The 21,112-nt window shown below is 42.0% G+C and overlaps 1 protein-coding gene and 1 pseudogene across 10 annotated transcripts in view; one reads left to right on the top strand and one right to left on the bottom strand.

The window, feature by feature from the left end:
- The window catches only part of IL33 (interleukin 33), a 142,892-nt gene that overhangs the window by 73,853 nt on the left and 47,927 nt on the right, over positions 1-21,112 (bottom strand). The window lies entirely within an intron of this gene.
- LOC101119963 (testican-3-like) lies at positions 16,852-17,544 on the top strand (annotated as a pseudogene).

Raw genomic sequence — 21,112 nt, 5'->3', positions numbered from 1 at the left:
TCAACCATGTCATCCTCTGTCACCCCCTTCTCCTCTTGCTCTCAATCTTTCATAGCATCAGGGTCTTTTCCAACGAGCCAGATCTTCACATCAGGTGGCCAGCGTATTGGAGCTTCAGCACTAGTCCTTCCAATGAATATTTAGGATTGATTTCCCTTAGGATTGGCTGGTTTGATCTCTTGCTGTCCAAGTGACTCTCAAGAATCTTCTCCAGCACCACAGTTTGAAAACATCAATTCTTTGGCACTCAGTCTTCTTTATGGCCCAACTCTCACACCCATACATGACTACTGGAAAAACCATGCAGATGACATGATACTATACATAAAAAAAATAAATAAATAAAGATGCCACAAGAAAACTGCTAGAGCTAATCAATGAAATGGTAAAATTGCAGTATACAAAATCAATGTGCAGAAATCTCATGCATTTCTGTACACTAACAACAAAAGATCAGAAAGAGAAAGAAACAATTTCATTTACCACTGTAAGAAAAAATAATAAAATACTTAAGAGCAAACTTACATAAGGAGACAAAAGACCTGTACTCAGAAAACTATTTCTTCTCAGTGAGAGAAATCAAAGATGACACAAACAGATGGAGAGATATATCATGTTCTTAGATCAGAAGAATCAGTATTTTGACTATGCTACCCAAAGCAATTTACAGATTCAGTGCAACCCCTATCAAATTACAATGGTATTTTCCACAGAATTAGAACAAAAAAAATTTTTTTAATTTGTATGGAAACACAGAAGACCATGAATAGCCAAAGCAATCTTGAGAAAGAAGAATGGAGCTGAAGGAATCAGGTTCCCCAACTTTAGACTATACTACAAAGCTATAGTGATCAAGACAGCACAATATTAGCACAAAAATAGAAATATAGATGAATGAAACAAGATGGAAAGCCCAGAGATAAACCTGTGAACCTATGGTTACCTAATCTATGACAGAAGGGGCAAGAATATACAGTGGAGAAAAGACAATTTCTTCAATAAATGGTACAGGGAAAACTGGACAGCTGCATATAAAAGGATGAAATTAGAACACTCCATAACACTATACACAAAAAGAAATTCAAAATGGATTAAATGCCTAAATGTAAGACTAGACACTACAGAACTCTTAGAGAAAAACACAGGAAATACACTCTGACATAAATCATGCAAGATCTTTTTTGACCCACTTCCTAGTGTAATGAAAATAAAAATAAACAATTGAGACCTAATTAAACTTAAAAGCTTTTTCACAGAATAGAAAATTGTAAATAGATGAAAAGGCAACCCTCAGAATGGGAGAAAATATTTGCAAATTAAGCAACTGACAAGGGAATAATCTCCAAAATATACAAATAGCTCATGCAGCTCAGTGACAAAAAACAACCCAATCAAAAACTGGGCAGAAGACCTAAATAGACATTTCTCCAAGTAGACAGACATATGGCCAAGAGGCACATAAAAAGGTTATCAACATCACTAATTATTAGAGAAATGCAGACTAAAACTACAATGAGGTTCTACCTCACACCAGTCAGAGTGACTACCATCAAAAAATCTACAAACAATTAATGCTGGAGAGGGTGTGGAGAAAAGGGAATCCTCTTGCACTGTTGGTGGGAATGTAAATTAATGAATCCACTATGGAGAACAGTCCTGGAGAAGGAAATGGCAGCCCACTCCTGGAGAATCCCATGGACAGAGGAACCTGGCATCCATGGGGTCATAAAGTCAAACACGACTGAGAGACTAAACTGCCACCACCACCACCACGGAGAACAGTATGGAAGTTCCTTAAAAATCTAAAAATAGAACTACCATATGATACAGTAATTCCTCTACTAGCATGCCCCGAGAAAACCGTAATTCAAAAAGTCACATGCACATCAGTGTTCATCAGGCTTCCCTGGTGGCTTAGATGGTGAAGTGTGTGCCTGCAATGTGGGAGACCTGGGTTCAATCCCTGTGGCAACCCACTCTAGTAGTCTTGCTTGGAAAATTCCTTGGACAGAGGATCCTGGTAGGCTCCTGGTAGTGTTCACTGCAACACTAATTACAATCAACAGGACATGGAAGCAACCTAAATGTCCATTGCAGTGCCAAAAAAGAATAAAATACCTAAAAATAGATTTGACTAAGGAGATAGAAGAATTGTACATTGAAAATGACAAAACATTGAAAAAATTAAAGAAGACCTAAATGAACGGAAAGACATTCCATGTTTATGAATCAAAGTGCTTACATATTGTTAAGATGGCTATTGATCTACAAATTTTACACAATCCCTATCAGAATTCCAGCTAGCTTCTTTGTAGAAAGGACAATCTGATTCTAAATTCGTGTAGAATTTCAGGAGACCAAGAATAGTCAGAACAATCTAGAACAACAACAAAAACAAAAGGATTCACACTTCCTGATTTCAAAACTGACTACCCAGCTGCATTGATCAAAATAGTGTGGTACAGGCATAAAGACAGACACAAAGAACTGTGGGATAGAGTAGAGAGCCTAGAAGTAATTTCTTGTATAAACGTTCAGATGATTTTTGACAAGGGTGCCAAGGTCATTCAATAGGGAAAGGAGCAGACTTTTTCACAGATTATGTTGGGACAGTGGATAATGAAACTGAACTGCCTCACATGTAGACAAAATACATAAAAATGGACCAAAGACTTAAATGTAAGAACTAAAACCACAAAAATCATAGTAGAAAATATAGAGGTATCTACATGATCTTATATTTGACAGTAGAGTTTTAGATCAGTCTTTGTTTAACATGGACCCGGCGCACAAAGCACGGCCGAGGGGAGTTACCCAAAGTCCGAGGTCAGGGGCAGCGGCCAAGAGTGCCAGGCTGCAACGACGCAGGAACGGCTGAGAGGAGCTACCCAAGTCCGAGGTCAGGGGCGGCGGCCGGGAGGAGCTACCCTGCGTCCGAGGTCAGTGGCGGACGGAAGGAGACACCCTGCGTCCGAGGTCAGGGGCGGCCGCAGAGAGGAGCTACCCCTCGTCCGAGGCCAGGGGCGGCGGCCGAGAGGAGCTACCCTGCGTCCGAGGTCAGTGGCGGCCGGAAGGAGACACCCCGCGTCCAAGGTCAGTGGCAGCTGGGAGGAGCCACCCTGCCCCCGAGGCCAGGGCCGGCGGCCGGGAGGAGCAACCCGAGGAGCGGTGGCTGAGAGGGCATAGGAGGGCCTAGAGCAGCTATCCCACATTGAAGGTCAGGAAGGGTGGCGGTGAGGAGATACCCCTCCTCCAAGGTAAGGAGCAGCGGCGGTGCTTTGCTGGAGCAGCCATGAAGAGATACCCACGCCCAAGGTAAGAGAAATCCAAGTAAGATGGGAGGTGTTGCAAGAGGGCATCAGAGGGCAGACACACTGAAACCTACTCACAGAAAACTAGTCAATCTAATCACACTAGGACCACAGTTCAGTTCAGTCGCTCAGTCGTGTCCGACTCTGCGATCCCATGAATCGCAGCATGCCAGGCCTCCCTGTCCATCACCATCCCCCGGAGTTCACTCAGACTCATATCCTTGGAGTCCGTGATGCCATCCAGCCATCTCATCCTCGGTCGTCCCCTTCTCCTCCTGCCCCCAATCCCTCCCAGCATCAGAGTCTTTTCCAATGAATCAACTCTTCGCATGAGGTGGCCAAAGTACTGGAGCTTCAGCTTTAGCATCATGCCTTCCAAAGAAATCCCAGGGCTGATCTCCTTTGAATGGACTGGTTGGATCTCCTTGCAGTCCAAGGGACTCTCAAGAGTCTCCAACACCACACCTCAAAAGCATCAATTCTTCAGTGCTCAGCCTTCTTCACAGTCCAACTCTCACATCCATACATGACCACAGGAAAACCATAGCCTTGACTAGACGGACCTTAATCAGCAAAGTAATGTCTCTGCTTTTGAATATACTATCTAGGTTGGTCATAACTTTTCTTCCAAGGAGTAAGTGTCTTTTAATTTCATGACTGCAGTCACCATTTGCAGTGATTTTGGAGCCCAAAAAAATAAAGTCTGACACTGTTTCTACTGTTTCTCCATCTATTTCCCATGAAGTGATGGGACCAGATGCCATGATCTTCATTTTCTGAATGTTGAGCTTTAAGTCAACTTTTTCACTCTCCTCTTTCACTTTCATCAAGAGGCTTTTTAGCTCCTCTTCACTTTCTGCCATAAGGGTGGTGTCATCTGCATATCTGAGGTTATTGATATTTCTCCCAGCAATCTTGATTCCAGCTTGTGTTTCTTCCAGTCCAGCATTTCTCATGATGTACTCTGCATATATGTTAAACAAGCAGGGTGACAATATACAGCCTTGACATACTCCTTTTCCTATTTGGAACCAGTCTGTTGTTCCATGTCCAGTTCTAACTGTTGCTTCCTGACCTGCATACAGATTTCTCAAGAAGCAGGTTAGGTGGTCTGGTATTCCCATCTCTTTCAGAATTTTCCACAGTTTATTGTGATCCACACAGTCAAAGGCTTTGGCATAGTCAATAAAGCAGAAATAGATGTTTTTCTGGAACTCTCTTGCTTTTTCGATGATCCAGCGGATGTTGGCAATTTGATCTCTGGTTCCTCTGCCTTTTCTAAAACCAGCTTGAACATCAGGGAGTTCACGGTTCATGTACTGCTGAAGCCTGGCTTGGAGAATTTTGAGCATTAACTCAATGAAACTAAGCCATTTCCATGGGGCAATCCAAGATGGGCAGGTCGTGGTGGAGAGGTCTGACAGAATGTGGTCCACTGGAGAAGGGAATGGCAAACCACTTCAGTATTCTTGCCTTGAGAACCCCATGAACAATATGAAAAGGCAAAATGATAGGATACTGAAAGAGAAACTCTCCAGGTCAGTAGGTGCCCAATAAGCTACTGGAGATCAGTGGCGAAATAACTTCAGAAAGAATGAAGGGATGAAGCCAAAGCAAAAACAATACCCAGCTGTGGATGTGACTGGTGATAGAAGCAAGGTCCAATGCAGTAAAGAGCAATATTGCTTAGGAACCTGGAATGTCAGGTCCATGAATCAAGGCAAATTGGAAGTGGTCAAACAAGAGATGACAAGAGTGAACGTCGACATTCTAGGAATCAGCGAACTAAAATGGACTGGAATGGGTGAATTTAACTCAGATGACCATTATATCTACTACTGTGGGCAGGAATCCCTCAGAAGAAATGGAGTAGCCATCATGGTCAACAAAAGAGTCTGAAATGCAGTATTTGGATGCAATCTCAAAAACAACAGAATGATCTCTGTTCGTTTCCAAAGCAAACCATTCAATATCACGGTAACCCAAGTCTATGCCCCAACCAGTAACACTGAAGAAGCTGAAGTTGAACAGTTCTGTGAAGACCTACAAGACCTTTTAGAACTAACACCCAAAAAACACATCCTTTTCATTATAGGGGACTGGAATGCAAAAGTAGGAAGTCCAGAAACACCTGGAAGTGAAGTGAAGTTGCTCAGTCTTGTCCAACTCTTTGTGACCCCATGGACTGTAGCCCACCAGACTCCTCTGTCCATGGGATTCACCAGACAAGAATACTGGAGTGGGTTGCCATTTCCTTCTCCAGGGGATCTTCCCAACCCAGGGATCGAACCCAGGTCTCCCACACTGCAGGCAGATGTTTCAACATCTGAGCCACCAGGGAATAGGCAAATTTGGCCTTGGAATGTGGAATGAAGCAGGGCAAAGACTAATAGAGTTTTGCCAAGAAAATGCACTGGTCATAGCAAACACCCTCTTCCAACAACACAAGAGAAGACTCTACACATGGACATCACCAGATGGTCAACTCCAAAATCAGATTGATTATAATCTTTGCAGCCAAAGATGGAGAAGCTCTATACAGTCAGCAAAAACAAGACCAGGAGCTGACTGTGGCTCAGATCATGAACTCCTTATTACCAAATTCAGACTCAAATTGAAGAAAGTAGGGAAAACCGCTAGATCATTCAGGTATGACCTAAATCAAATCCCTTATGATTATACAGAGGTGGCAAGAATACACGGAAGAACTGTACAAAAAAGATCTTCACGACCCAGATAATCATGATGATGTGATCACTCATCTAGAGACAGACATCCTGGAATGTGAAGTCAAGTGGGCCTTGAACAAAGCTAGTGGAGGTGATGGAATTCCAGTTGAGCTGTTTCAAATCCTGAAAGATGATGCTGTGAAAGTGCTGCACTCAATATGCCAGCAAGTTTGGAAAACTTAGCAGTGGCCACAGGACTGGAAAAGGTCAGTTTTCATTCCAATCCCAAAGAAAGGCAATGCCAAAGACTGCTCAAACTACCACACAGTTGCACTCATCTCATATGCTAGTAAAGTAATGCTCAAAATTCTCCAAGCCAGGCTTCAGCAATACGTGAACCATGAACTTCCTGACGATCAAGCTGGTTTTAGAAAAGGCAGAGGAACCAGAGATCAAATTGCCAACATCTGCTCATGGATCATGGAAAAAGCAAGAGAGTTCCAGAAAAACATCTATTTCTGTTTTATTGACTATGCCAAAGCCTTTGACTGTGTGGATCACAATAAACTGTGGAAAATTCTGAAAGAGATGGGAATACCAGACCACCTAACCTGCTTCTTGAGAAATCTATATGCAGGTCAGGAAGCAACAGTTAGAACTGGACATGGAACAACAGACTGGTTCCAAATAGGAAAAGGAGTATGTCAAGGCTGTATATTGTCACCCTGCTTGTTTAACATATATGCAGAGTACATCATGAGAAATGCTGGACTGGAAGAAACACAAGCTGGAATCAAGATTGCTGGGAGAAATATCAATAACCTCAGATATGCAGATGACACCACCCTTATGGCAGAAAGTGAAGAGGAGCTAAAAAGCCTCTTGATGAAAGTGAAAGAGGAGAGTGAAAAAGTTGACTTAAAGCTCAACATTCAGAAAATGAAGATCATGGCATCTGGTCCCATCACTTCATGGGAAATAGATGGGGAAACAGTAGAAACAGTGTCAGACTTTATATTTTTGGGCTCCAAAATCACTGCAGATGGTGATAGCAGCCATGAAATTAAAAGACACTTACTCCTTGGAAGAAAAGTTATGACCAACCTAGATAGTGTATTCAAAAGCAGAGACAGTACTTTGCCGACTAATGTCCATCTAGTCAAGGCTATGGTTTTTCCTGTGGTCATGTATGGATGTGAGAGTTGGACTGTGAAGAAGGCTGAGCACTGAAGAATTGATGCTTTTGAGGTGTGGTGTTGGAGAAGACTCTTGAGAGTCCCTTGGACTGCAAGGAGATCCAACCAGTCCATTCAAAGGAGATCAGCCCTGGGATTTCTTTGGAAGGCATGATGCTAAAGCTGAAGCTCCAGTACTTTGGCCACCTCATGCGAAGAGTTGACTCATTGGAAAAGACTCTGATGCTGGGAGGGATTGGGGGCAGGAGGAGAAGGGGACGACCGAGGATGAGATGGCTGGATGGCACCACGGACTCGATGGACGTGAGTCTGAGTGAACTCCGGGGGATGATGATGGACAGGGAGGCCTAGCGTGCTGCGATTCATGGGGTCGCAAAGAGTCAGACACAACTGAGCGACTGAACTGAACTGAACTATGTGGTCCTGTAGGGTCATTAAGAATATTTTAATAATAAGCAGGGTGGGTCAATTCTGCCTACAACGGGGGCAGGGTTCTGGTCATAAGAGTTAGTAATTGGCTTAAGAACAAATTGATAAGAGGCAACAGACCAGATGTTGCATAAAAGTGGAGTGGAGATTTGATCCAGGGTTATGTTTGTAACTTTAGGAAAAGGGTGGTAAGGGTTTGGGCCCAAATGGCTTGCAGGGCTAATTCCCAAAGTGGCCAACATTATCCCTGGAAGCCCAGTTGCCTTTGAAGGGATGCCAGCAGATGGACTTCTAGCAGGCATTGTATGCCTGTCTCCCACCCTAGTGGGTTCACTGAGAGATGCTGATGTTGCACATGTTATAGGACAGAGAAGATGAAAGCCTGAATATCTAGAGGGATTGGATATTATACAGTATTTCCCTCCCAAGGGCCAGCTCTTTTCTGGTTGTCCCTCTAGAAGACTGTAGAGGCAACATTGTGGGTCCGGACAGGGCTCAGGAAAAGAGCATGAAACAGGAGGGAAGGGAGCAGGGCAAAACTTTTGAAAGAATTACGTAGCCCAAGGGCATAACATAAACCAATTAAAATCAAGTGGATCCAAGATGACAAGCCAAATTCAACTAAACCTTGATCCCCAATCTGCAAGCTAAATGACACACCCAGAGGTGGCAGAACAGTTCCAAGGCACTGTCAAAAGATGGAAGAGTGGGTGGTTCCCCAATGGTTGGGATGATCCTCCCACTCATTAGCATATGAATTCATCCAGTTCACAAAAACTAGCCACACCACATTTCATGGGCTCAGCACTTGCCCTCTGCAATGAACCACACCCTGCAGAGTGTGCTTCTCTCTGAATCCCAACAAATCCACCTCTTCACTGTTGCTGTGTCTCTAACTGAATTTTTGCAATGAGACTGCAGACCCTGAGCTTCATTAGATCCTGAAGCCAGGCATCATGGGTTTGACCGGGCTCAAGTCCCAGGAGAGAAGAGCTGAAGGACAGGAGGAAAAACCAGTTGGGGGAAACGTGCTGAGGAATCTCCTTCATAACCTGCTGGAAAATCTGCTAAATACCTGACCTGTGCTCACAATTTTCATTGGCCTGATCCATGACACAAAGAAGATTAAGGACAGAAGAACCCCCACCAGCTTCAGTAACAGCTACTAGAGTGCAGAGGATAGTCTTCAGGACACACTGAGGTGTAACCTCTCCAGAGTACCTCAATTGCATCTACTGCTGCTCACCTGTTCACAGGGGATTCAAGAAAACAAGAAACGAGAGACTGTAAAGGAATTAAGATTTTGTTAGACGTATGTCCTTCCACCCATAGGACCAAGGACCTCCTACCTTAACTTGGGGTTTTCTGGAATCTGAGACTGAGCTGCATGAGCTTTCTGCTGATTTCCTTTTTCGCTGTCCCACTTCCAGGATGCTGGGCTTCTTGTCACTTCCCCTGTGCTGGGTTTTCTTCGTATTTAGCTTTCACCGTGGGAGCTTTCACCAAGTTGGGCTTGTGCTGTGCTTGGCCTCCTCCTTGAACAGGCCATGCCAGGGTTGTTTCAGCCAGGTTAAATCTGAGTTATGGCACCATATATATTGGGGGAGTGTGTAATTTCCTCGGTTCTGTCTCGTCACAACAAAAACTTGAAGCGATGTACCAGTGTTACAGCCCTCGGATGGACCAGTGTTACAGCCCTCAGATGGACCAGTGTTACAGCTTCGTGTTACAGCTCAGTTTTATTTAGAAAGTAAAGAAAATACATCCTCGAAACGTGAGGGTATGCTGACTCAAAAGACGCGAAGAAAAGAGAGAGACCCCTGGCCCTTTGGCTCCTGTTTTTGTATGTCTTTTCTCCTCCCTCTGGGCCTGCCCTATGTAAATTGGTCTAGCAAGGAGTGCTGGTGGTTTTACCTGAGGTACTCACTCCGGTCTTTGGACCTTCCTTTGTTCTATTTTTGTGGGCTTTTCCCTTCCTTATCTTTTGGCCACTGCCATTTTGGGCTCCTTTTTCCTATTCTAACTACCTAACACAAAGAAACAGGAAGGTGTGATATTCAGGAAAAATAGCAGGGAATAGAAACTTCCTATGAGAATACCCAAATGGACTCAGCGAAAAAAGACTGCAAGAAAGCTATTAAATATATGTTTGGAACCGTGCTTTAAAGCCTAAAAAGGCAAGATGATGGTGTCTTACCAAATAGAGAGTATCAATAAAGAGATAGAAATTATAAACTCATGGACGTTCTGGAGGTGAAGAATACAGTAATTGAAAGAAAAATTGACTAGAAGAACTCAGTAGTAGATTTCAACAAGCATTAAAAAACAAACAAACAAAAAACAGTGAACTTAAAGATAAATTGATACAGATTATGCCATCTGAAGAACAAAAAGAAAAAAAAATGGAAATGAACAGTCTTAGAGAAATGTGGGACACCATTAAGTATGTGTATATCTGTTTAATGGAAGTACCTTAAAGAGAGAAGAGAAAGGAGCAGAAAAAATGATCAAAGAATTAATGATTGAGAGCTTCCTTGGTGCCTCAGTGGTAAGAAGCCATCTTGCAATGCAAGGGACACCGGGAAGAACCCACATGCCACGGAGCAACCAAGCCAGTGAACCATAACTACTGAGCCAATGCTGTCAGCCTGCAAGCCACAACTACTGAAGCCCACGTGCCTAAAGCCCTGGCTCCACAACAAGAGAAGCCACCTCAGTGAGAAGACTGTCACTGCAACTAGAGAGTTGCCCCTGCTCGCTGCAACTACAGAAAAACACATGCAGCAACAAAGACCCAGCACGGCCAAAAAATAAATATAAATAAAAATTTAAAGAAGATTTAGTGTTTGAAAACTTCCCAAATTCATGAAAAGTTTTAATTTACACATCCATAAAGCTCAATAAATTCTAAGTGGGATAAATATAGAGATACACAATGTATCATAAATGTAAAAATCCAAAAATAGAAATTTTTAAGAGAAAAATGAGTGATTATATGAAGTGGAATTCCAATTAGTTTGATCACTGAATTCGCATAAGAAACAAGATACCAGAAGGCAGTGAGATCACATTTTGAAAGTACTGAAAGAAAGTGACTATCAGGACGTATGTACAGCAAAACTTTCTTCCATAAAAGGATAACTTTTTAAAGAAAATAAACAAGGCCAAAAAGTACATGAAAAGACTCAACATTACTATCTTATTAGGAAATGCAAATCAAAACTATCAGGTGCCACACCTTATAAACTAGAATGGCTAAAATGAAAAAGAGGCAAAATAACAGATTTTTGAAGGGATGTGGAAAGTTGGAACCCTCTGATACTGCTGGTAGGAGTATAAAATGGTGTAACCACTTTGGAAAACAGTCTGGAAATTTCTCAAAAGGTTAATCATAGAGTTACCATATGACCTAGGAAATCCACTCCCAGGTAGATAGTCAAGAGATGTGAAAGCATTATGCCCATGCAAAAACCTGTACCTGAATATTCATACTGACTTTTGTAATAGCCAAAAAGAGAAACAACCTAAATGTCCATCAACTAGTGAATGAATTTTTAAAATGTGGTATATTTATATAATGGAATATTATTTAGCAATATAAATGAATGAAATACTGGTACATACTATAACATAGACAAACCTTGAAAACATTCTGCTACATTGTGTGAGTCCATGTATATGAAAGGTCCAGCATAGGCAACTCCATTGAGACAAAAAGCAGATTAGTGGTGGCCAGGGTCTGAGATGGGATGAAGGATGAAACGGGGAGTGACTGCTGATGGGTACAGGGTTTCATTTAGAAAGTGTTCTAAAACTGAGTGTAGTGATAGTACCACAGCCCTATGAATATATTAAAACCACTGATTTGTACACTCTCAGTGAGTGAATTGTATATATGTGAATTGTATTTCAATAAAACTGTTTTTTAAAATATAGTGGTTAAAAATAACAACAGCAACACTCAAAATGTCTGTTTTCTTAAGTTAACTGCCAATACCGTATCTCTTTCTTTCCCGTTTGACTGGATCCTGTGGGGATGACTTCTCAGCATCATCACTTGTCAACACATTCAAAGAACAGTGTGAACTAAAACTATCTTCTGGCTATCTTTTCATCCCTTCACATGGTGAAACATAGTCTTTAAGCTTTCTAGAAATAGTAGTCATACTAGATGATCCTTAGTAACCATTAGTGTAATATTAAAATATTTACTTTAAATTCTTTGATTGTGCCTCCTAGAAATTTAGACCAGCTATTACAAGTCTCTTTTTTAAGGGAAAATAAAGTCTTCTTATAAAACACATGCAGGGCGCTGTATTTTAATACTTTTGTAAGCTATTGTTAGGTATTTTGGAGAAACCATGAGGTCACTAAGAGACGGACACGACTGAGCGACTTCACTTTCACTTTTCACTTTCATGCATTGGAGAAGGAAATGGCAACCCACTCCAGTGTTCTTGCCTGGAGAATCCCAGGGATGGCGGAGCCTGGTAGGAGCCCGTCTGTGGGGTCGCACAGAATTGGACACTACTGAAGCTACCTAGCAGCAGCAGCAGGAAAAACATAAGACTGAATATCAAAAGGCATGCTTTCCAAGCCAGTTTCTGTTCCTTGCTAGAACAGAGGGGAGCAGTCACTCTTCATTTTATACGCCTTTGTCAAAATTGAGGCCTTTTTGATCATTTGTAATTATAAAGTTGCAAAGCTTATGATGAAAGTATATGGAAGGATGTATGTGAAAGCAAATGTCTGTCTATTCAATACTAGATTGAAACATATATGGCAGAGTGGCATATTGTTATGTGTGACCTTACTAACCAAGAATGGGAGATCACTGTTGGAGCTCCCCAAAGTCAAAGATCTGGGCAGAGTTTGCTCAGAGGGCACTGTATGGTGCTGCCCTTCCCCTGGAACCAATGTACCTGGTATGGTTGCACTGTTAGGAATGAACAGCTGGTGCTCCCCCTGAGAGAGAGGCTGAGCTTTCCTGATAGATGGTTTAAAAAAAAAAAATGTCAAATGCTTGTTACCCCTAAGAAGGTGAATAGCAATGATTATCCTCCAGCCCCACCATCAGAAGCTAAAGACTGTGGCCAAAGCCATTACAGAAAACATCAAAAGATAGCACATTTGGGGGCCTCCCTCCCAGATATAAGAAACCTCATTACATTTCTGCCTTCAAATATATGTGTGACTTAGGAGTGGGTCCCTTCTCCTCTGACCTTAGATCTCCTCATCCAAAATAAGAATGAAGGTAAGGATCTCCTCATCCAATACTAGTATCTTATAATTTATTTAGGCTTAAACATCTTTAATCCCTAATATTTGCTCATGAAGTCCTTGCAATAATCCTTTAGTCATTTTTATCTATCTCTTTTGGGTTTACTTCAAATAATTCATTCTAAAGAGCCAGTGCTCCAAAGGGCTAAAGCGGCCCTATATGAAAAGGCATTTTTTCTCTGTTAACATCTTTGATGACTCATACTAAATGACACAAAATGTGACCTATACAGATAGGTCAAAAATAACTCATTCCATTTTCCAAGTAAGATTATGAAAATTCTCCACAGTAAGATTAGCAGTAAATTTTTACCAAATTAATATCTAATTCCCACACTTACATAAGAACATAATTTTTCTGAGTAGAGCCCTATATTTATGATTTGAGCTAGGTTGTTATGAAGTGAGGATTTAAATTTTGTGTGTGTATGTCATATTTATCTTCTGGAAAGCATCCTTTCTGCAAACTCAGCTTAAATTTCCTATCAGCAACTGACAGGAAATGTTTCCTTTCCATTTCTAACTTCTTCTTATAGTCCAATTTTATTGTATCTTAGTTCTTGAGATAAGCTTGTCTGAAGTAAAAATTTCTGAACCATGTTTGTACTTACGTACCCAAATCATGTGTTGTTGTTTAGTTGCTAAGTCATGTCTGATTCTTTTGTGACCCCATGGACTGCAGCCATCCAAGCTTCTCTGTTCTTGGATTTCCCAAGCAATAATACTGGAGTGGGTTGCCATTTCCTCCTCCAAGGGATCTTCCTGACCCAAGGATCAAACTCACATCTCCTGCATCGGCAGGCGGATTCTTTACTTCTGAGCCACCAGGGAAGCCCCAAGCCATGTGTAGGCAAGTGGTGAAAAAGAGATATACAGGAAGCTATAATTTGTTAAGTGCCTACTAAGTGTCAAGTACATACATATTATCATTTAATCTATATAGTATCTCTATGAGGAATCTTGTCATCTCTATTTTACAAATAAGGAAACTGAGGCATGTTTAAGTTAGGTTACTTGCCTAAGACACTGCCTCGGTGAAAGAGCCAGGTTTAAACACAGGTCTGTCTGACTGCAGTACACCTTGCTGATTCTAAGTCCAACTCTTTGCAACCCCATGAACTGTGCCACGCCAGGCTTCCTTGTCCTTTGCTATCTCCCTGAGTTTTCTCAAGCTTATGTCCATTGAGTGAATGATGCCATCCAACCATCTCATCCTCTGTAGACCCCTTCTCCTCTTGCCCTCAATCTTTCCCAGCATCAAGGTATTTTCTAATGAGTTAGCTTTTCACATCAGGGGGCCAAAGTATTGGAGCTTCGGCTTTAGCATCAGTCCTGCCAATGAATACTCAGGGTGAATTTTCTTTAGGATTGATTGGTTTGATTTCCTTGCAGTCCAAGGGACTCTCAAGAGTCTTCCCCAACACCACAGTTCAAAAGCATCAGTTTTTTGGCCCTCAGCCTTCTTTATGGTCCAACTCTCACATCCATACATGACTACTGGAAAATCCATAGCTTTGACTAGATGGACCTTTGTCAGCAAAGTGATGTCTCTGCTTTTTAATACACTGTCTAGGTTTGTCATAGCTTTTCTTCCAAGGAGCAAGCATCTTTTAATTTCATGGCTGCACTTACCATCTGCAGTGGTTTTGGAGACCAAGAAATGAAATTTGTCACTGTTTCCACTTTTTTCCCATCTATTTGCCATGAATGATGGGACCATATGCCATGATCTTAATTTTTTGAATGTTGAGTTTTAAGCTAGCTTTTTCATAAACTATTATCTTTCACCCACATCAAGAGGCTCTTTAGTTCCTCCTCACTGTCTGCCATTAGTGTGGTATCAATTGCATATCTGAGGTTGTTGATATTTCTCCCAGCAACCTTGATTCCAGCTTGTGCTTCATCCAGCCCAGCATTTTGCATGATGTACTCTGCATATAGGGGCTCCCCTGATAACTTGGTTGGTAAAGAATCTGCTTGCAATGCAGAAGACCCTGGTTAGACTCCTGGGTTGGGAAGATCTGCTGGAGAAGGAATAGGCTACCACTCCAGTATTCTTAGGCTTCCCTTGTGGCTCAGCTGGTAAAGAATCCGCTTGCAATGTGGGAGACCTGGGTTCGATCCCTGGGTTATGAGGATCCCCTGGAGAAGGGAAAGGCTACCCACTCCAGCCCAGCATTTTGAATGATGTACTCTGCATATAAGTTAAATAAGCAAGGTGACAATATACAGCCTTGACAACTCCTTTCTCAATTTGGAACCAGTCCATTCTTCCATGTCTGCTTCTAACTGTTGCTTCTTGACCTGTATACAGGTTTCTCAGGAGGCAAGTAAGGTGGTCTGGTATTCTCATCTCTTTAAGAATTTTCCACAGTTTGTTGCAATTCACACAGTCAAAGCCTTTAGCATAGTTAATAAAAGAGATGTTTGGAATTCCCTTGCTTTTTCTGTAATCCAGTGGGTGTTGGAAATTTGACCTCTGGTTCCTCTGCCTTTTCTAAATCCAGCTTCTACATCTAGAAGTTCTCAGCTCATGTATCATTGAAACCAAGCTTGAAGGATTTTGAGCATTACCTTGCTAGTATGTGAAATGAGGGCAATTGTGTAGTAGTTTGAACCTTCTTAAGCATTGCCCTTCTTTGGGATTGGAATGAAAACTGACCTTTTCCAGTCCTGTGGCCACTGCTGAGTTTTCCAAATTTGCTGGCATATTTAGAGCAGCACTTTCACAGAATCATCTTTTAGGATTTGAAATAGTTCAGCTGGAATTCACTAGCTTTGTTCATAGTAATACTTCCTAAGGCCCACTTGACTTCACATTCCAGGATATCTGACTCTAGGTGAGTGACCACACCATCATGGTTATCTGGGTCGTTAAGAACTATATTGTATAGTTCTTCTGTGTGTTTTTGCACAGAATCTCTTCTGCTTCTGTTAGGTCCTTGCCATTTCTGTATCTCTAATTTTCTTAAAGAGATTTCTAGTCTTTCCCATTCTACTGTTTTCCTCCATTTCTTTGCATTGTTCACTTAAGAAGGCTTTCTTATCTCTCCTTGCTATTCTCTCAAACTCTGCATTCAGTTGGGTATATATTTTCCTTTGTCCTTTGCCTTTAATTTCTCAGCTATTTGTAAGACCTCCTCCGACAATCACTTTGCCTTCTTCCATTTCTTTTTCTTGGGGATGGTTTTAGTTACCACTTCCTGTACAGTTTTACAAACCTCCATCCATAGTTCTTCAGGCATTCTGCCTACCAGACTTAGTCCCTTGAATCTATCTGTCACCTCTACTGTATGACATAAGGGATTTTTAGGTCATACCTCAGTGGCCTCATGGTTTTCCCTACTTTCTTCAATATAAGTCTGAATTTTGCAGTAAGGAGCTCATGGTCTGAGCCACAGTCAGCTCCTGGTCTTGTTTTTGCTGACTGTATACAACTTCTCCATCTTTAGCTACAAATAATAGAATCAATCTGATTTTGGTATTGACCATCTGGTGATGTCCATGTGTAGGGGCATCTCTTCTGTTGTTGGAAGAGGGTGTTTGCTATAACCAGTGTGTTCTCTTGGCAAAACTCTGTTAGCTTTTAACCTGCTTCATTTTGTACTCCAAGGCCAAACTTGCCTTTTACTCCAGGTATCTCTTGACTTCCTAATTTTGCATTCCAGTCCCCGGTGATAAAAAGGACATATTTCTTTGGTGTTAGTTCTAGGAGGTCTTGTGATTCTTCATAGAATCGTTCTAAATCTACTTCAGCTTCGACATTAGTGGTTTGGATATGGATTTGGATTCGGCAGGCATCAGTGGCCATGGGATCCAGGAGAGGCTCTGGGAGCTTGTCCAGTGCATCCGGCAGGGGCTGGGTGGCTCACAGGATTGACACCAGCTGCCTTCTCACCCCTGCTCCTGGTTGAGCCGTGTGTTCTGGGCCTCCGTATGATTTGGCTCCGGTGTCTGCATCCCTAGATGCTCCGGGCACCGGCAGTGCTGTGCATGGGTGTGACTGCTTGGTTCTGGCAGGCTCAGGGGGCAGCTGCGGGCCAGCTGGATGGCGGCAGTTTTCTGGAAGACAAACAGTAGCTCAGCGAGGTGTCCCAGTATAACCAAGAGGCCGGACAGTGGAACCGCTTCTGAGATGATGATTATTTCTGCACTTGAAGTCCAGGAAAGATTTCTATCAGGCTAAAGGATGAAATGTAGTCACCACGAAGTGTGCATCGTTCAAGGTTCTCACACCGCGGTCTGCAGTTGATCATCAGAGGCTCATGCACAGTATGAAAGATTTGGGAGTTGGGCATAAGCCCTGGAAGGGCCCCCTCCATCCACCTGCAGGTAGTGCTGTGGGCTGTCTACCAGACCCGTCTGTGGTTCAGATGGACAAACATACCCTTCTTAGTGCAAACTAGAATATCAAGCATGTGTCTTAGGAAAACAGATCTCAGTAAGTGTGAAGGTCATTGCCCATGCCCCTCAGATACAACCATGAGCTCAAGCAGGAATATGAAGAGAAAGTCCACTTATAAGGGCGGAGAGGAGAGGAGAGGCCTATGTGCTCTCTGCTCCTGGGTGCCGTCGATCATTTCCTTCAGCCTTTCTCGGATCCCCTTCTGGGGGGGACTCCAGCAGGGCCTCTGCCTTGGCTCACTGGTGGCACGTTGACCAAAATTCAATGGCTGGTGAAGATTTATACACTCAAGGAGGACCAGCAGTGGGACAACCAGGGCACCAGCAATGTCATCCAGCTATGTGGAGCTACTGAAGGACCTGTCCTCCTAGGCAGGGTTTGACAAAATGTGGTCCACTGGAGAGGGGAATGGCAAACCACTCCAGTATTCTTGCCTGGAGAACTCCAGAAACAGTAGAAAAGGCAAAAAAAAAAAAAAAAATTGATCCCAGAAAATGAGCCACCCAGGGAGGAAGGTGTCCAATATGCTTCTGGAGAAGAGCTGAGAAATAGCTCCAGAAGGAATGTAGAAGCTGAGCCAAAGCAGAAATGATGCCAAGTTATGGTTGTGTCTGGTGGTGAAAGTAAAGTCCAATGCTGTAAAGAACAATATTACATTGGAACCTGGAATGTTAGGTCCATGAATCAAGGTAAATTGGATGTGGTCAAACAGGAGACAGCAAGAGTGAGCATCGACATTTTAGAAATCAGTGAACTAAAATGGACTGGAATGGGTGAATTTAATTCAGATGACCATTATATCTACTACTGTGGACAAAAATCTCTTAGAAGGAATGGACTCAACAAAAGAGTCCAAAATGCAGTACCTGGGTGCTTGATTCTACTTGTGTGTTAATAGTCCCATAAAAACTTTATTATTAAATCACCTAGTTATTAGTCAGTGCCTAGTCAGAAAAGCAGAAGTGCTCTAGGCAGTTCAGATAAAGGGGATAAAATCCAAAGAGGCCAAAATGGGCATATGATGGTGCCCAGAGCTCAGAAGAGTCGTAGTACTGAGGCTATGCTATTGGGACCCTTCTGTATTTGTTGATACTTCTAGGAGCTGAGAATTTGCACTCTTACTTAAGCTGAAAGATCATGGAAGCCCACAGTTCCACTGGTGTTACTGGAGTAGCCAGGACTTCTGGGGCTTATGGTTGCTTGTTTCCACTGATCCAGATGCAGCAAATGGTAAAGACACCTTCTCAGACACCTTCTCTCTTCTCTTGCCTAGTCTTTCTCTAGGCCTGCGTTTGGTGGAATCTCACTGGAAACTACTGGCAAGGAAACCTAGAAAATCTAGTTTGCAGATTTCCAGCACCCTTCAATATAAAGAATGCTAAAAAGCGTGAATGAAACTAAAAATCAGCTTTCCCAAGGAATGATATCATAATATTCACTTGATCATCTTCTTACTTTTAGAGCTCTCTTTTCTTGTTAATTGTGTTGTAATTCAGTGCCATCACTGAGCAACTGGATTTTCATCTCTCATGTGCTTAAGCAGTAAAGAGATTCATTGGAAAGATAATTGGGTGCTAACAGAAGTGAGGGGAAAGCTGGAACTGGAAAACAGAAACTGATGGGGGTAGGGTAAGGGTAGGAACTCTGCTAGGCACTCCCGTTTAGAGGAATTCATTGTATCCATTTTTCATTTTTAAATCAAAGTTCAAGAAAAGATAATTAAGTTGATCAGTCTTTGAAAGGATGGCAACTTTATTGTTGTTGTTGTTGTTCAGTCACCCAGTCATGTCTGCCTCTTTGCGACCCCATGGACTGCAGCACGCCAAGCCTCCCTGTCCCTCACCATCTCCCAAAGTTTGCCCAAGTTCGTGTCCATTGCTTCGGTGATGCCATCCAGCTATCTTATCCTCTGATGCCCTCTTCTCCTGCCCTCAATCTTTCTAAGCATCAGGGACTTTTCCAATGAGTCAGCTCTTTGCATCAGATGACCAAAATACTGGAGTTTAAGCTTCAACATCAGTTCTTCCAACAAGTATTCAGGGTTGATTTTCCTTAAGATTGGTTGGTTTGATCTCCTTGCTCTCCAAAGGACTTTCAGGAATCTTCTCCAGCACCACAAACTCAAAAAGATCAATTCTTTGGCACTCTGTCTTCTTTATGGTCCAGCTCTCACAACTGTACCTAACCACTGGGAAGACCATAGCCTTCACTATATGGACTTTTGTCGGCAGAGTAATGTCTCTGCTTTTCAATGCACTGTCTAGGTTTGTCATAGCTTTCCTGCCAAGAAGCAATCATCTTCTGATTTTATGGCTGCAGTTACCATCTGCAGTGATTTTAGAGCCCAAGAAGAGGAAATCTGTCACTACTTCCACCTTTTCCCCTTCTATTTGCCATGAAGTAATGGGGCCACTTTCACTCTCCTCCTTCACCTTCATCAAGAGGCTCTTTTGTTTGTCTTTGCTTTAGTTCCTCCTTTGCAACTTCATTAGGAAAGATAATCTTCCCAAAGTAAAATAGGGACCTCTCACTCAGATACAGAAATGGCTCTTGGACAGAAAATATAAATCAAACAGACATGGAGACAAATAATACCAGCTACACTTGCAGGTCCCATTCCCAGGTATTTTCTCTAGTGTTTTCCCTATAGGCTGATTCTATTGTTGAGTCCTCTGGGATGATGATATCCATTTCACTTCCCTGAAAATCACAACCCCGTCTCTAATTAGAATTTTTTTCTTAGAAATTTTTGTTTGAATGCAAAAAGAAGTATTAGTGAATTTTGCTTCTCTTTTTTGACCTGGTGAAACTTTATTCATATGCTTTTCATCTAGGACAGCTTCCCAAGTGACCCTCCCACACTTATATTGTCCCTTCCTGTTTCCCTGAGAAGTGGATAAAAGATCATGAGATTCTCTTCCCGTTCTGTCTAGTCCTTTCCTTTCTTTCTTCCTTTCAAGAAATGTTTTCTGGGCCCACTCCATTCTTCTCTCTGGTTTAGCCCTCCATAGTAAATATCATCATGACTTCCATTTGTTGGGTACCTACTGTGTTCCTGAGGCTTTATACATATTATTTCATTTAATTGACACAGGACCCCAGTGAAATTATCATTACATATATAGAAAAATTAAGGCTCATAGAGTTTAAGTGGTTGATCCAAGGTCACAAATCTACTTAGTAGTGAAGCTCAAAGTTGAGCCCAAGATTGCCTAATTCCAAAACTTACATTTTTTTCATAGAACTGTGGGGCCTGTGCTGCCTCTCATATGGAGACACAGAAATTAAAAGAGGGGTTAGAAAGAAATTAGATACTCAGGCATCTTGCCAAGTCTTTGTTTTTAAGGAATGCTTTTAAACATAACAAAAGAATAGCTCATTATAAACAGGATGAAAATCAGGAAATCCCCATCTTTATCAGATTGATTTAATTTCAACCTTTCAAGATGAATTATACACAGTGACCCTTATATTTCCTGATACTTAGGAATTAGCCTTCTGCTTGGTTTGGCTTGCCAATAGGAAATGGAAAAAAAAAAAAGAGAAAGATTTCAAGAAATTATTCTGCAGTTTTATTCAGAGGCATGGTGCCTGCTCCCTGAGAAAAGGGTTTAGTCAGGTTTGGTTTAGAGGTAGTACTCTTTACTGATTAGGAGAAATTATTTGTGAACCAAATAGTATAAATGATCATTTACACCATTGATATAAATGTACAGAACACATTATTCCAAGAACTATATTACCTGCAGTTGTGAAGGCAGCTGCTTTCATTTAGGAACAGCTTGCCATTAACCATGTGCTTTAATCAGCTCTTTGGATTTC

The sequence above is a fragment of the Ovis aries genome, chromosome 2 (genome assembly GCF_016772045.2).
Source record: "Ovis aries strain OAR_USU_Benz2616 breed Rambouillet chromosome 2, ARS-UI_Ramb_v3.0, whole genome shotgun sequence".
Lineage (NCBI taxonomy): Eukaryota > Metazoa > Chordata > Mammalia > Artiodactyla > Bovidae > Ovis > Ovis aries.
Note: the sequence above shows the minus strand (reverse complement) of the source record. Positions and strands in the feature narration are given on the sequence as shown.